The sequence below is a fragment of the Carassius gibelio genome, chromosome A20, assembly GCF_023724105.1.
Source record: "Carassius gibelio isolate Cgi1373 ecotype wild population from Czech Republic chromosome A20, carGib1.2-hapl.c, whole genome shotgun sequence".
Classification (NCBI taxonomy): Eukaryota; Metazoa; Chordata; class Actinopteri; order Cypriniformes; family Cyprinidae; genus Carassius; species Carassius gibelio.
The window spans coordinates 20,562,710-20,578,953 of NC_068390.1; the positions used below are offsets into that span (position 1 = coordinate 20,562,710).

Genomic DNA, 16,244 nt, shown 5'->3' on the forward strand with positions numbered 1-16,244 from the left:
ATATTAAAATTATGAATGATTTAATGGTGAGTGAACCATATCCCATGAACATGGCACGAGGAATCCTCTATTTGTAATAGATGTCACTTAGGGCCTACACCCCTGATGCTGGCCGCAGAGCTTGGATATAATGGTATCATGTCTCTTCTGGTCAAGAACAATGCAGACATGAAACTTGTAGACAAAGAAGGGAAAGGTATTTTTTTATTTTTTATTATGTATGTATAATATAGTTAATAATACTGCCACTTTTTATCCATTGCTGTCCATAAAAATTTGCATGCAACTGTTAACATGTTTTGTCAGTGCCAAGCTCAATATCAGTGTAGACTTTATCTGTGAATACACAATTTTATTTATCAATATACAATATTTCTCTTTCTCTCGAGGTTTAGGTATTAATGAGGCTTCCAGTATTTGACGCCTCACCAACAATTATCCTTCATAAGACTTTTTTACAGCAACCACAAAGTCAACAGTGATCATCAATGACTGGCAGCATACTGCCATTTTGGAGATTTTCTGTATGCGGTCTATCTAATTATTAATCTAATTACAGAACGTGCCTCAGCATCCTAGAGAGAGGAGCAGACCTCAATGCTACAAATCAGGTTTGCAAATGTTGTATAATTGCTAATGGTATATTTAAAGCCTCTTTCCCTGAGACGGGCTACAAATGTATGTGAAGCAGACTCTGGAGTGGTAACATCAGAGGGGGATACACTTTGCTGCCTCTGCTGGTTGCACAGATTGTTGCAGGTTTCTAGCTCAAAGAGGTACATCAATTTATTTTCAGCCAATCAGAATCATTAAACCTGCAGAGAATGGCTGTTTGTTACTATTTTTAAAAGAAGATTGCTGTAAATTCTCAATGACAAAAAGGATATCAATAGTAAAACATCCGAATATACCTGAAAACAACAAAATAGGATATAAGTCACTATGCTTTTTGATTTTGTTGTGTTTTTTTTTTTACTTTAGTTATTCATTTTATTCATTATGATAATTTAAACTCAGAATGAGATAAACTTTCTGTTGCCAACAAAAAAGAAGCTTTAAGGTCCCACTTCTTATTACTTCTTATTATTTTTTGTTTATAAATTAACACAGCCATAAATATTATTATTGAAATGTTATGGTTGTTATTTATAATTTTTCTTAAATACTTGATTTTACTTATTTTATATAAAAAAATATAAAATATAAAATAGTAATATTATCTCACTTAGATTTTTCTCCAAATCCTGCAGCCCTACATAAAAGCAGTCATGCTTCTTGATGTGATCAAGCTGAACTTGATTTGAAATATTATATCGGATCACTTGAAGATTCCTATTCCTACTTTAGGATGCAATCCCAAACTGAAGAACCAAGAAGGTCTGCTTCCCCGTCTGATCGCTAAGGACTGTGGGCACAAAGACACCGGAAAAGAGCTTAAGAAGGCTGAACGACTGCATGGAAAGTTCTCCAGAGGAGCGGGTGGCACAATGAACTATTAGCTCTGACACGTCACAACTGGTCTCATGAAAATGAGAATGCACTGAGAAATGCTTTTGAGTAAGCATCAGAAGGCTACATGGGAATAGAGGCATGGCAAATGTCCAGGCAACATTTGTGTTTGTTCTTCGGGACCTTCACACTCCTCTAGAAGATATCTAAATTCATCCTCTTCTGCTTACTCTCGATAAGAGAAGAGAGGGCTTTATAAATATCAGTAATTTCCAAAAGGATCTCAAATATCTTCCAAAGCCATATGTTATGGCTTCTTATGGGCCTAAGAGGAAGGCGGCAACAAGGGCAAGTAAGACAAAACAGACTAAGTTCAATACACCCATGACCATTTGCACTGTCCCGCCTGATCTTAATCAAAGGTGTGATGATGGTGGGCCACCACATTTTATGATTGAAAGTCACCAACATGCTACAGACACCCACAGATATGACAGAGACCATCGACCAGGACATCCTACCAAAGATGATACAGCATGGTACATCGATGAGCCCGAAAATGTATACATAAATATGAACTGGTCGCCATGATTTTGCGAAGTAAGACATGTTCCTGGATCTACATCTTTTGATGATCCTGGATCAACATTATTGCCCAAAAATATAAACTTAACCCAATTTCTGCCCCTAAACCTAACCCTACCCATAATTGATTCCTAAAATCAGTGGGAAGTGATAGCTGATTAACAAGAGTGTAGAAGCACCTAACCCTGATTTAAGCCTAAAACAGATATTTCTTGAAAAGTTATATCTCAATTCTGATTGGTTGATTGGAATGTTGTTCCAGGATCAACAAGGATGTTGATCGAGGAACATGTTGTACTTGGTGAAATCACGCTCACCAATATGAACTACTGTGTTAAAACAGGAGATATAGAGTCTCTTAGGTTTGCACTCAGCTAAAAGATTCCTGTAGATATTAAAGATCAATTCTACAAGAAGTAGAATACACAATTTTATTTATCAATATACAATATTACATGTGCAAGTGGGAACTGCGAAGTGGTAAAGTTCCTCCTTGATAACGTGTAAGTTTAGTTTACATATAAGAATCTACAGATAATTCACCCGATAATGAAAATTCTGTCATCATTTACTCACCCAAATGTCATTCCAAACCTGTATGATTTTTTTTCTGCACAATATGAAAGAAGATGATTTGAGAAATGTTGGTAACCAAACAGTTTTGGTTTCCACTGACTTGAAAATAAATGGGAATTGAAACGCTTTACCAACATTCTTCGAAATATCTTCCTTAATGTTCATACAAAAGTTCATACAGGTTTTGAATGACATGAGAGTGAGTAAATTATGATATAATTAAAATGTTTGGGTGAACTATCCCTATATTTAATTTGGCATATGCATATTTGTAAAAATGATATCCGTATGATAATCTCATCGCAGGGCTGATGTGAATGCATGCGATGAGTTGCTGGACATCATACATTTGCTACTGGAGACGGAAGCTTCTGTAGACCCGCCCACCCTCAATGGAGCCAGTAAATAAAATTAGTACAGTTCCCTGTCTAGCAAAGAACTATTATAATAAAACTTAAAATACAACATCTTGATAGATCATAAATCTATTTAAGTGTGCAAACAATGAAAATCTTACCGATTTCATAACCATCTCAGTGCAGACTGTTTTTACGTCATTCCCACAATGCCACCTCATCTTTGCTGGAGGACTCTTATGAGCACCCTGATTTACAGTGCATTAAATCTCTCAGATTGATCAGCTTTGGCTTTGCTGTCATTTGAGTCAGGTACTTTCAATCTTTTAATTGCAGAGCAAAACTTCTTGGACGTTGCCCATGCTTATGCAGACTTCAGGGTGGTGGATTCGATCCAGGCTAAGAATAATATGCTACCCAGACCTAAGGAGAATAAGAAGCCACATCATGTCAGAGTCCACCGCAAACTAGTGGCAGCTTAGTTGGAACAAGTGGTAAAGGTAGAACAAGTGTACTGTATACATGTGACTCAACATATTTATTTGACATACTGACACTCACATGTACAATTATTAACAAGCCAACCAATTCCTGACTAAATCAAGCCCCTGCCTACATTTTTTGTTCATTGAGAAGCTATTTTACTCAGCTATGCATTACAGTATTAGTTAAACCCTAAAACATACAATGAGGCCAGGGATTAATATTATTTTTCCTTTCATATACTGTAAAAATTGTTTCAGTACTTCAGTAAATTTGTTTCAGTACTTCTGTAGTCCTGGGCTTTATACTGACACATGGCATTGACGTACAGGATCACTGATGCTAGTGTATAAATGTGCTATTCATATTTTTATCCTTGATGAATTTATTCTGCAACCAGATGTGTCTCATAGTAAGGCAGTATCAGTGCAATATCACTATGCATCCTTATGTAGAATTTAAACATCGTTTTTTTTTTTTGACTGGGTTTTGGGATGGTGATTTGTGAATTTTTTTTTATATATATATATATTTTATTTTTCACTACATATTTCTCAAGTACTATACACAATAATTCTCATTTTAAAATGAATGTGTCATTTCAAATATAAAATTTAAACAGCATAAGAGCTGGAATCAAAACCATGCTCAGGGAAACCCTGCTGAACCTTTGTTAAAAGTCACACCATTGTCGATGTGTCATCACGTCCACTGTGTCTTGATTATAGTGTTGGTGCTTTATCTTCTCAGCAGGGCACCGTTCCCACTCCTACAGCCTCTTCAAACTCAGCAGTCAAGAAAGCAATGAAGAAAGACAGTGTTATCGTGCACAGAAATCAGATCACTACCTGCAAGCTCAACAAATTCGACATCAGTTTTGTGCCAAGATTGGTGAGCTGGACACCATTTATAGGTATTTGCACAGAGAAATGTGAGCTAGGTGGGTGTGAGCAGTGTCTAAAAAGTGTCTAAATCAAAAACAGAGTGCACATAAGTTTCTTACTCTCATTCTACTGTTCATTATTCACAATTATTCTACATAGCTCCATATATGGGCTGTACACACAATAAGGATACATTCTTCTCTGCAAAAATTAATCCTTAAACTACAGGAAACAGTGTAAATACAGGAAATACATTTTATATAGGCCAAAAGTGCACACAAGTAGATGAGCAAATGTATTTTCATTGGGCTATGATATCCGTTTTTCTTGCTGTTTGTTGTAGACGTGGCAAAATCAGCTGACGCCCAGCTAACGGCTGGACAGGACAGCAATTAGGAATCAGCATTTCAGTTTTGAGGTGGACTTTCATTACTTTAAGGTACTATTCAATCAAACACTCAGAAGAAGTCCCTGGAGTTTAAGCTGACAGACTGAACAGTAAAGTCCTTGTATTATTAGAGCTCAAAATGTAGAAATACCATTGCTTGTTAAGTGACGTGACATACAGCCAGGTATAGTGACCCATACTCAGAATTCATCCTCTGCATTTAACCCATCCAAAATGCACACACACAGCAGTGAACACACACCCAGAGCAGTGGGCAGCTATTTATGTTGCAACACCCAGGGAGCAGTTAGTTCATTTCAGTTCAGTTCATTTATTTCTAAAGCACTATTCAAACAACAAGGAGTTGCAGCAAAGTGCCATACAGACATTCACTAGTTCACGCTTACATATAATTAGCTGGCCCGAACCTAGAGTACCCACCCTCCCCATCTATTTATAAAGTGAACTTAAAGTGAGGAGATGGGGTGGAGGAGGGATGCTGATAAACCGTCAATGGATAAAGGTAAGTCAGTGATATTTATACTATGGGATTGATTCATTGATTATGGTCCACCTGTGTTGGTTAGGCTAAGTATCTGACACGCTCCTCCCGAATCTTATTAATAAATTACATTTAAAACAACATTTTAGTAAGGAAAAGATCACATCATAAAACAACAATACAAAACCATAAAAACATAAAACTCAACTTTCTACACTCGCAAAGGCTATAGAGAGGAAGTGCATTTTAAAGCGAATTTAAAAAAAACCTAATGTAGGAGCAGATCTGATATGAAGTGGTAGGTTGTTCCATAACTTAGAGGGAGCTACAGCAAAGGCCCTTTTACCCCTTCTCTTAAGTTGATTCTGAAGAGTTGTTACTGTATTCACACATAAGAACACCTGATCATTGTTTACATTATCAATCATTTTTGTCATTCAGATTAGTTGTGCACATCCCTAATAAAAGTAATAGTAGCTAATGTTATGCTAGTAATTTTAACAACCCAATAAACATTTTACCTTTGGGGATTTAATACATTTATGTTTAAGTTGAATGTTATTCTAACTTTGAAAGGTTGTTTACAATGATTTTTAAGAACATTCATTAGTAATTTGGATTCTTCTTAAATTTGTCTTCTTAAGAACAAAGCACATTCTTAAGAAAAGTTTTTGGTAATGCTAAATATTCTTAACTTTATTCTTTATTCTCTATAATAAGAAAACAGTGGTTACAAAGAATTTTATTCATAAAATGTTAATGTGATAAAATGTCCAAATTATAGTATAGATTTAGGGGTCAGCTCGCAACCACCCAGAACATCTTGGCAACCTGAGAGCAACATCCTGGCAACCTTACAAAATGCCTTCGCATCATAGCAGCAGATTTTTCATGGACATCAGCACATTAGTTTACAGTACATAACATTCTAACATAGTGTGTTTTATGCTGTAGTTTCTTAGGGATTAATACTGCATGTCTCAAGGCTGTTTCTCTGTCGTCTCAGAGAAGGAGGTACATTAAGTAAGACTGATTATGTGTTTAGGAGAGGCAGGAGATGAGAGCTGCTGCCTACGTGCTGGCATGCAGTTTGTCTCCTCCATGTCTCAGCGTCTGTCGGCCGTGCTGAGTACAGGCCTTTCACCACAGGCAGCGCTGCACAAAAAACCCCTCATGTTGTTTATCTCAGAAAACTGAGCAATTCTACCAACATGCTTTAACAAGAATTGGATACATTAACTGCTTGAAGTATTACTCTACAGAATCAGAGATGGATCAGAACTTCTTTACTAAGGATTCACATGTTCAGTACAACATACATTTCCGGCTCACGTACTCACGTACACACACGTACATACGTACACACGTATTACATATCACAACATCCCCCCTGTTTAACATAAGTGTGTAAACACTTCAGATAACCAATACAAACAAAAATATTGCTCTTTTTTTTTTTCAATATGTTGCACTTTAAAACTATAATGAACTCAAACAATCTGTTTAATTACTACGCGGGAAAAATACACATTTAGTCCGTATTTGGTATTCTTTTTACTGTTTGACTATTACTTAATCTTTACACAAAGTCTTTGTATTGGGCTGGCTTGATAATTACCCGTCCAGACCTTGTGCGTGTTGGTCTTGTCTCAGTACCTGTATTGTCTGTTTTTGTATCAAGAGGTTGCGTGATTTTGTTCTCCACTGGATTCTTGTGGCTTTGTTCAACCTCATCCTTTTGGGGTGTTTCAGCAAACTGTACTTTTTTCTGTATTTTCTGTGTGTGTGTTACATACATTTCACGTAGTTGGCTCCTAGTACGTCGGACTGTGTTTCCATTTGGTGTTTGGATCAGGTAACTTCTCGGCTCCTTGCATCTTTCCACAACAGTTCCTGGGTGCCATGTTTTCCTCTCCTTGTCTAACACTCTTACACTCTGTCCACGGAACAATGGTGGTAAGTCCCTACCACTACATTGGTCATGGTGTGTTTTCATCCTTGTAATCCTTTTTTCCAGGTGCTGTCTGTGTTCCAGTTTACCTGGATCTGCATGACTTGGTAGGAGTGTGGTGATTGGTCTGCCAAGGAGTAATTCTGCAGGGGATGGTAAATCACCGTCAATGGGTGTCGCTCGCACCTGCATCAGAGCCATTTGTACATCTCCTTTGTGTTGTATTGTTTTTTTTATGATTGATTTGATGTGTCTCACATGTCGTTCAATAAATCCATTGCTTTTTGGATAGTGTGGTGAACTTGTGATATGTTCTATTCCCCAATCAGTTACGAATTTCCTGAAAGGTTGTCCCGTGTACTGCGGTCCGTTATCTGTCATTATTTCATCTGGTCGACCAAATAAAGACATATAACATTGCATTTTTTGTGCGACTGCATGGCTACTTACTGGTATGGGCATTTCATCAACTAATGGATACTTAGAATATCTGTCCACGGTAAGTAGGTACTGATGGCCATGGATCTCGAACAGATCTGATGCCAGGTATTGCCATGGCTTTGTGGGAGTTTTGTGTGGAATGAGAGGTTCTTTTGGTTGTGCATCTTGGTGTTCTGCACAGGTACTGCAAGATCTGCACATTTTTTCAATGTCTGTGTTTATCTTGGTCCAATATACACTTTCTCTAGCCAACCTGCGCGTTTTTTCGATACCTTGGTGGGCTGCATGGAGTTGAGTCAGTATGTCGCTGGTCATGGATTCTGGAATAAGCACTTGTCTGCCCTTAAATACAACTCCAGCTTCTATGGCAAGTTCATCTCGAAAAGGCCAATAGCTGCGTAGGTCTTTTGGCAAGTCTTGAATCCTGTCTGGCCATCCCTGATGGATGATTTCTTTAAGCGCACTGAGCTTGGGGTCTTTTGCAGTCTCCATTCTAAGACTCTCCTGTTTGTTTGGTGAGAAGTTTACAATTGCAACAGTATGATGCTCAGGGTCTTCAAATTCGGTGTCCAGCCCATCAATTCGTTCATCGAGTTCAATGTCTTCATTGTTTTCAGGGTTTGGCAGGCGGCTGAGAGTGTCAGCTAAAATCATTTGGCATCCAGGACGATACACAATGCTGTAGTTGTATCCCTGTGTTTTGATCAACATGCGTTGTAACCTTGGAGGAGCAGCATGAAGAGGCTTTGTGCATATGGTGACGAGAGGTTTGTGGTCCGTTACTACGACGAATGATTTGCCATACAAGTATGTGTGATATCGCTGCATACCATACACAATAGCAAGCATTTCTCTTTCAATGTTGCTGTATCTTGATTGACATTCAGTTAACGTCTTCGAACCGAAAGCAATGGGCCGGTTGTCTTGCACAAGTGCTACACCAATGCCTTTCTGTGACGCATCTACCTCCAGTGTTAGGGTGGCTGCTGGATTATAGTACTTTAAGCAAGCATCAATAGTCACTGTTGCCTTTAGGTCATCGAAGCATTTCTGATAATCAGTGTCCCACACCCACGGTGAGTCACTTTTCAACAATCCTCTCAGATTGTGGGCTTTATCAGCAAACTTTGGTATGTAGGGTGACAGGTAGTTTAGCATGCCCATGAATCGATGAAGGTCATCTTTGTTTTGTGGCGTTGGCATTTTTTGTATGTCGTGGATTTTGGCTGGATCTGGTCTGATGCCTTTGTCTGTGTACAGGTTGCCAAAAAAAGATATGCTCTGCTGTTTGATGATGCACTTGTCACTGTTAAACACCAGACCTGTTTCTACAGCTCTTTCCATCAGGCTTGTCAGATTTCTGTCATGATCCTCCTCGTCAACTCCACAAACTGCAACGTCGTCTGCTATGCTGATTACACCATGAAGACCTTCAAGAATTTGGTCCATTTTGGCTTGGAAAAGGTCTTGGGACACACTGAGACCAAATGGTAAGCGTCTCCAGCAGTATCTGCCAAAAGGAGTGCGGAACGTGGTTAGAGTTTGTGACTCCTCTTCAAGATGTATCGACCAGTAACCGGCTTTTGCGTCTAGCTTGCTGAACACTTTTGCATTTGCAAATTTTGGGTTTAGTTCCTCTACAGTTGGAATTTTGTGAGGGCACCTCTTCAGGCTTGCATTTAGTTTCTGAGGATCTAAGCAGATTCGAAGTGATCCATCTTTTTTAGTGCTGAAAGCAAGACTAGAACACCAATCTGTGTGTTCTTCTACTTTTCGCAGGACTCCTTGGTCGACAAGTCTATTCAACTCATCTTGAAGTTTGTCCTTTATGTGGATACTGCATTTGCGTGGTGGGTCGATGAATGGATTGGCACTTTCCTTTAGGATGAGCTTTGCTGTGCCACTGAAACTGCCAATTTTGTCAAATTGGTCTGGGTATTGCTCTTTTAGTTCTTTGATGCCTTTTATGTGTTGATAGGTACTCACTTTTGTTTGTCGTTCTTCATGTCCCTTATTTTCTCTTTCAGACATTGCATCAACATTTACCGTCACAAGGTTGAGGAGTTCACTTGTGGGTAGTCCAACCACGGCTGGTCCAGGTACATCAACGACATAAAACTTTACATCTATCCATCTGGACTTTTTGTGTTGGCATGGCATGTTGATGGTTCCAAAGCAGGGAATCACATCGCCAGTGTATGACGTTAGTTTTACGTTGGAGGCTGATTTTAAATGTTCCATGCTTTGTGGAGATGCACCATACATCTGCTTGAATGTACGCAATGGAAGTGTGTTTCCAGATGCCCCCGTATCTATTTTCAGACGAAGTGTGTACCCATGTCCTTGCAAGAAAGGTGGTTTAATATTTAGGTTTGTGTATGCCTCATCTCTAGGTGGTTTCACATGGATGCTATGCATGCATTTAGAACTGATGGTGATGGAGTAGAAGTGTTGTTGGTATGTATACTCATCATCTTTAGTGCTTTCTACAGTGCTAATGCTGGACTCGTCTTTGCGTTTGTGCTCTTTCCATGGGCGAGCGTGGCTTTGGTATCTATTGCGAGTTCGTGACTTGCTTCTTCTGTGCTGGCTGGATAACTCTCTCTGTCGTCTGCTCTTTTTACAGCACTTTGCCCAGTGGCCTCTGTTACCACACATAGAGCATATATCATTGTATGCAGGGCATTGCCTTGGCTTGTGGTTTGTGTTGCAGTTTTGACATGTTCGTCCTCTTGTTACAGCATGGACATTTTCAGTCTGTGACATACCAAGTTGTTGTATCTGTTCATTACCAGCTGCTAAGGCTTCGTACTTTCGCCCTTCTGCAAGAACTTCAGCAATTGGATGACCTTTAGGTTTGCTGTATAGGTCATTTCTTAAAGCATCAAAAGGAGTACTGGCAATGATAAGTTCAACTAAACGTTCATTGAGCTCATCGTCATTGAATTGGCATTTCAGTGCTAAAGTTCTGGCTCTAGTCACAAAGTCATCAATGCTCTCATTTGGCTTTTGTCTATACTGCATAAGATGTAGCCTGTGGATTCTGAAGTTCACATTTAACTTTAGTTGTCCTTCAAAGAAATTCCACAAGGTGTCAGGCTCTCTCTTATTTGCATCACTAAGCCCACTTGCATTTAGTCGTTTTAATCCTTCATCTCCAATTCCTCTACATATTTTCCTAGCTTGTTTTTCAGCATCTGTTATTTCTTCATCTTCGAGGTACAGATTCATTTTTTGTTTAAATAAAGACATTGCTTCACTCAGATCGGGGTCAGACCAGTTCATCATTGGTAGATGTGCCGCCATTTTTGCACATGTATCTTGTACTCACGTTAAAAGTAGTTGTCGTTTTCTGTATTTTGTTGTATCCTCGGACTGATAAGCAATTATCACGCAGACAATGCTCTTTTACGATCCCACACGTGTATAAGAGAGCGCGTCACGGAATGTACTCCCGCGGTAACTTTACACAGCCATCTAGCGTTAAACAGATTGGGCTCGCGGCATAATTTCCTCGCTTCACTGGTCACGAACACTCACGTGGATGATACTATGGTTGTTTTACCGCTGCCACCATGAAGTATTACTCTACAGAATCAGAGATGGATCAGAACTTCTTTACTAAGGATTCACATGTTCAGTACAACATACATTTCCGGCTCACGTACTCACGTACACACACGTACATACGTACACACGTATTACATATCACAACACTGCTGATTAACAATGTCTGATATATTCATAGTAAAAATGTATGACTGAAACTATTTAAAAGCCTTGCAGTAAAAGTGGTTCTTATTTTCTATACTTTACATATTGAAGTTACATACACCAGTTATCGCTGGCCTTGGAGCAGATTCTAGATTCTTCCTGCTAACAAGGAACACACCACTTGGCTCTCCTTTTTATTGCATGGTTTCTCTGTTTGGCCATCAGATGGCGCAACAGTGTTTCATGCGAACAGTGTCTGTTTTGGATGGCTGTTCTAAGATCATCAGGAACTCTTGTGTTACAGCTCAACACAGCACAGTGCTGCAAAATGGCAACCAGAACTATTTTCATTGTTTCGAAAATTGAACCCAGTTAAAACATTAAGTGATGGAAGGTCCATTAAAAAAAATCTACAGGTAAGGATTGTATGTTTTATGAATCATAGCTACCATTCTAAGTCTCTTTCCATAAACAGTCTCTCTGATTTATTCCCTGATGTATTCTGTTACTTAAAAAATCAATAGAAATGTACCGTTCAGGATTCTCACAGTGGTAAAGAAAAAAAATATCCACATCAAATTAATGTAACACGTTTACTGTAACCACATAGTCTTAAGATGTCAGCAGTGCTGTCTGAAAAACATAGATACGATGTTTTGTATTTGTATTATGTGGATCTGATTAAATGCGACCCTTGTCTGCTCATACCAGCGTTTACCACCGAATTAGTTCATAAGATTGCTATGCTTTCAAGCTCTGTTGGGCATGGTTACCTAACAAAATAAATGGTCAAAACCAACCACTAATGTATAAATCAAGTCCACTAAAACTACAGGGTTTACACATATCCATTTGGTATTGAATCAGATTATGGAGAATTTACGCATATTATCAGAGAGTGTAACTAGCAACTGAGAGATAAGGATTTTTTTGTATGCATATGTCTAAATAAAAAAACGGAGTGTTTGTTACAGAGGCTGAGAGAGAGAAAACATAAGTGGTAGAGAGCGAGAGAGATGGGGGGCGGCTTGGAGAGTTAGTGGGTCAGAGAGAGAGAAGGACAGGGCAAATGAAAGTGATAGTGTGAGTGTGAACCTGTCGGTGACATTCAGCCCTGTAGATTTGGGTAACGACACAGAGCAGTGTGGGGTGAGGGATGGAAATGGAGGAATGAATTTTTAATAAAATCAATGCTCTCGGCTTCAGTGTAAACAAGTTATTTCAAGAGCGATGATTCAAATTGTGTTATCATGTGCAGAAGTGTCTGCATCTATGCATTAATGTTGATTAATTTCCACATATTTTTTCATCATAATACTGGTGGTAAACTATAGTGGTCGTTTGAACTGAGGCATTTTTATACAGCAATCTGTCACACCACATCAAAGAGCGTCAGAACGGTATTTATTGTTTGAATTTCCTGAAAAAAAGAAAAACATTTTGAAACATGAGACTTTGTTTCTTAACCGACTTTGTACTGAACCGAAGGACTCATACCAAATATGTTTTGGTGAAGACAAATATAAATATAAAACGTACATCATTTCACCCCTAAAATATACTGTGTATATATATAGAGATATATATTATGTGTGTGTGTTTGTGTAAAAGAAGGCTTATAAATACTGTGTAACAGCCTTAGTAAGCATAAGAGAATAATTATTACAATGTGTAATGTGTGTGTTTCACTTTTATAAATCTGGTCATGTAGTGCTGTATTAAGACTTTGTTTTGCTTCATCTGAAATTATATCCCTGCCCCGTCGACTCTGGGTTGAAAGTCTTTCCTTGCAGCACTGCAGTGTTTCTACACATACACACCCCCACACCGAGCTTACTCAGCATTCTTCTTTCTCTTGGGACCAAGGGGAGACAGAGAGCTCTGGGCATGCTTGGCCTGCACTGCACTGTGTTTGTGTTTTATTCCGTGCCTGTCACAGCTCTGCTCCACTGCCAGGTGCCACTGATCTGTGCACAGTCGACTGGGTCTGTCCTGACAGAGAGTTGAGATGCTCCTGCAGACCACTAATTCTCAGTTCAGGGACTGAGAATCTGCATACGCTTAACTAGGCACAGAATAGTTATATAATAGGTATCAGTGCTGTTACAATAGGGACTGTGAACTACAGTTTTATTAGGTCTGCCAAATACGCTATGGCTGTTTTCGCATAATAAGTCCCTGGATAAGAAGGGTACTAATAGATAAGCAGGGTACAGTCTGTCATTTGCAATTAAACAGGTAATTACTGGTTTATAGGGGTAATTATTGTAAGGTGGAGGAACATGGAGATGTTTACTACATTCTATATGAAACAGCATCTAAAATAGTGCTTCTACAGGCAGAAGACCAGAATTTAAGTTAATTGGACACAGTAAGTCCCAGGCTGCATTTATTTGATCAAAACACAGTAAAACAATAAATCGTGAAATCTTATTACCAATTAAAATAACTTTTTTAGAATATTTTAAAATGTCATTTTCAGCAGTCATTGCTCCAGTCTTAAGTATCCCAAGATCTTCTGCGTTGAAAACAGTTGTGCATGCTTATTGTTTTTGTGTAAATCATGATACATTTTAACAGATTTTTTTGATGAATAGAAAGATAAGAGCATAATTTATAAAAAAAAATGTTTTCTGAAATAATAAACTATATATATGTGTGTGTGTATGTGTGTGTGTAGATAGATAGATAAATATATATGTATGTATGTCTATTTATAAGTATGTACACATGAATTAGCACCAAGTCTAATGTTCCTACAACATCTCCTGAATTTCAACTGTTACTTAACCCAGATCAAATATTTGGCAGACTGGTATCTCTAAAACAGTTCTCTTTTTATGATAAGCACAGTGAGATTTTCCTACCAGCAGCCTTAAGTACAGATGCTGTCATTATAGAGTAAAGGACTGTTTTGGTTTGATTGCCTACTCAAGATCTGTTCCCATTTTCAATCAATAGAAGCTGATGGCAGAAGTTCAGGTACCTTGCTGTTGTGCATTTTTCTTCAATAGAGTTTGCATTTGGCATCTATTTTATGTAGCATCACTTTTTGTCCACTGGCCACCTTTTACTTGCTGTCCTTAGTTTATTTTGGTACCCACCCAAAGAAACAACATAGAGGCAGACAAAAAAGACAAAGTTTCTCAGCCAGGTTGCTTACACTGGTTTTAAAATTCACAAGAAATAGTCTTGAAACAATGCCAGTGAAGATCCAGTAACACAGTGAGTAATGCCATCACCATGGTGGTCATTTAGCATTTGAATCAGGCATATGCAAGAGTGCTGTTGAGGATGGCAGACATTAATCTTTAATCTCACTACCTGTGAGGAAAGAAATGATGGTGTCTTGCTGCCTTTCCAGCAGTCTGTGAAAAAGCAATTTTTGTGAACTCTCCAGGGATAATATCTCTAATGTATGACTTTGTTGGTTTAAGATCTAACACGCTGGGGTTGAGAGGCATGCAGAGTTGGAGTAAGTGCCCATACAGTATATTAGTGACAGGGTTCAGAGGCTGAGATAGTGGAGCTGAGCACTGCGGAGCCAGCAGGGCGAAGCTGGCAGAGATCTGCTCTGCACTCTATCGATCTGGAAGAACTGGAGTGGGTCAAGGTTTCAGCACTGGGCAGCTTCATTTTCACTGCAGTGCTGTTCCACCTCTGGGCACAAGCAGAGCCACATAAACACACACGCACACAGTCTTGCATAGATGGAAGCTACAGTTCATTAAGCTGCAGAAGACACCGAGTACCAGTTTTCCTCTGAGCAGCCCTTAAGGGTAAGGTCTGCCAGTAAAAACCTGGTAAAATAAAAATGCAGCATCAAGCCTGCAAGGGATACTGTATGTATACAGTCATGACTGGGTCCAGGTCTGTGATGTAGAGCAGTGTTTCCTCACCTTTTTTGTTTTAGGTACCCCACAGTTCCATTAATAATGCTCAAGTTCACAAAATATAACCATTCATAAACATTCTTGACAATAAATGAAAATCTAGACGCCACTGCATCTGTTCACTGTCTAATGATAGGAAATGCAACACGCAATCACAATATTCAATGTGTTAAAGGTTATTCAATAAACAGTGCAAGACATGACTCTTAGCAATTGGTTTAGGAACAGTTTAAAGCTGACTCCTTCAATGAAACCACAAATATTTTTTTTGTTATGTCAGATTTGAAATAAACTTTTATTGTGATGTACACTTTTGGTTCTTGAGACTGAAATTTGGCGATAAAACTGTAAAGTGGGTGCATGTTTGAGCCATAATCAGCATAACATATCACTTTGTTTTAACAAGCAGGTAGTAATGTTCTTATACAAAAAAACGATTCTTCAACTACAAAGCCGTAATCAAATAGGAACTAAACCTCTTCTAAGGCCCTATATAGAATCGGTTAAAAATGTTCCTCATTTTTTTCTTTTCTAAGTTTTCTGGAATTCATTTTAATTGTTAAAGTGGTCAGGAACCAACTTTTTTTTATTTTATTTTATTTTTTACTTTTTTCTGGGGTCCACTTATAAAGATATCAAGATTTTTAAATTAAAAAACATAATCGAGAAGTAATATGCTATGATATATATATATATATATATATATATATATATAAATGTATGTAAATTGGATTTCATTTCAGGATTATTAGGAATGGAGACATTCACTACAAAAATAATGTTGACATTAATTTCAGTTAATTGTAACATTTTAAAATCCTTAATTTTTTTTTCCTTAACTTTGTATCTTACAGTTTTAACTAAGAAAAATCACAATATTTCCAAATACCTCCTAAAACCTGCTTAAGTACCCTTGGTTGGGAATCACTGTCCTACAGAAACATGTCGAAGCACAAAGAGAAACATCATGGGTGAATCAGAGTATCGTTCATCAAATGTGTGTGCATTTTGACACAGTGTGG

At 38.3% G+C, this 16,244-nt stretch overlaps 1 pseudogene; it reads left to right on the top strand.

Annotated features, from left to right (window-relative positions):
• Positions 1-138: 138 nt before the first annotated feature.
• Positions 139-2,636, top strand: LOC127938237 (ankyrin repeat and EF-hand domain-containing protein 1-like; annotated as a pseudogene).
• The last annotated feature ends 13,608 nt before the right edge of the window (positions 2,637-16,244 follow it).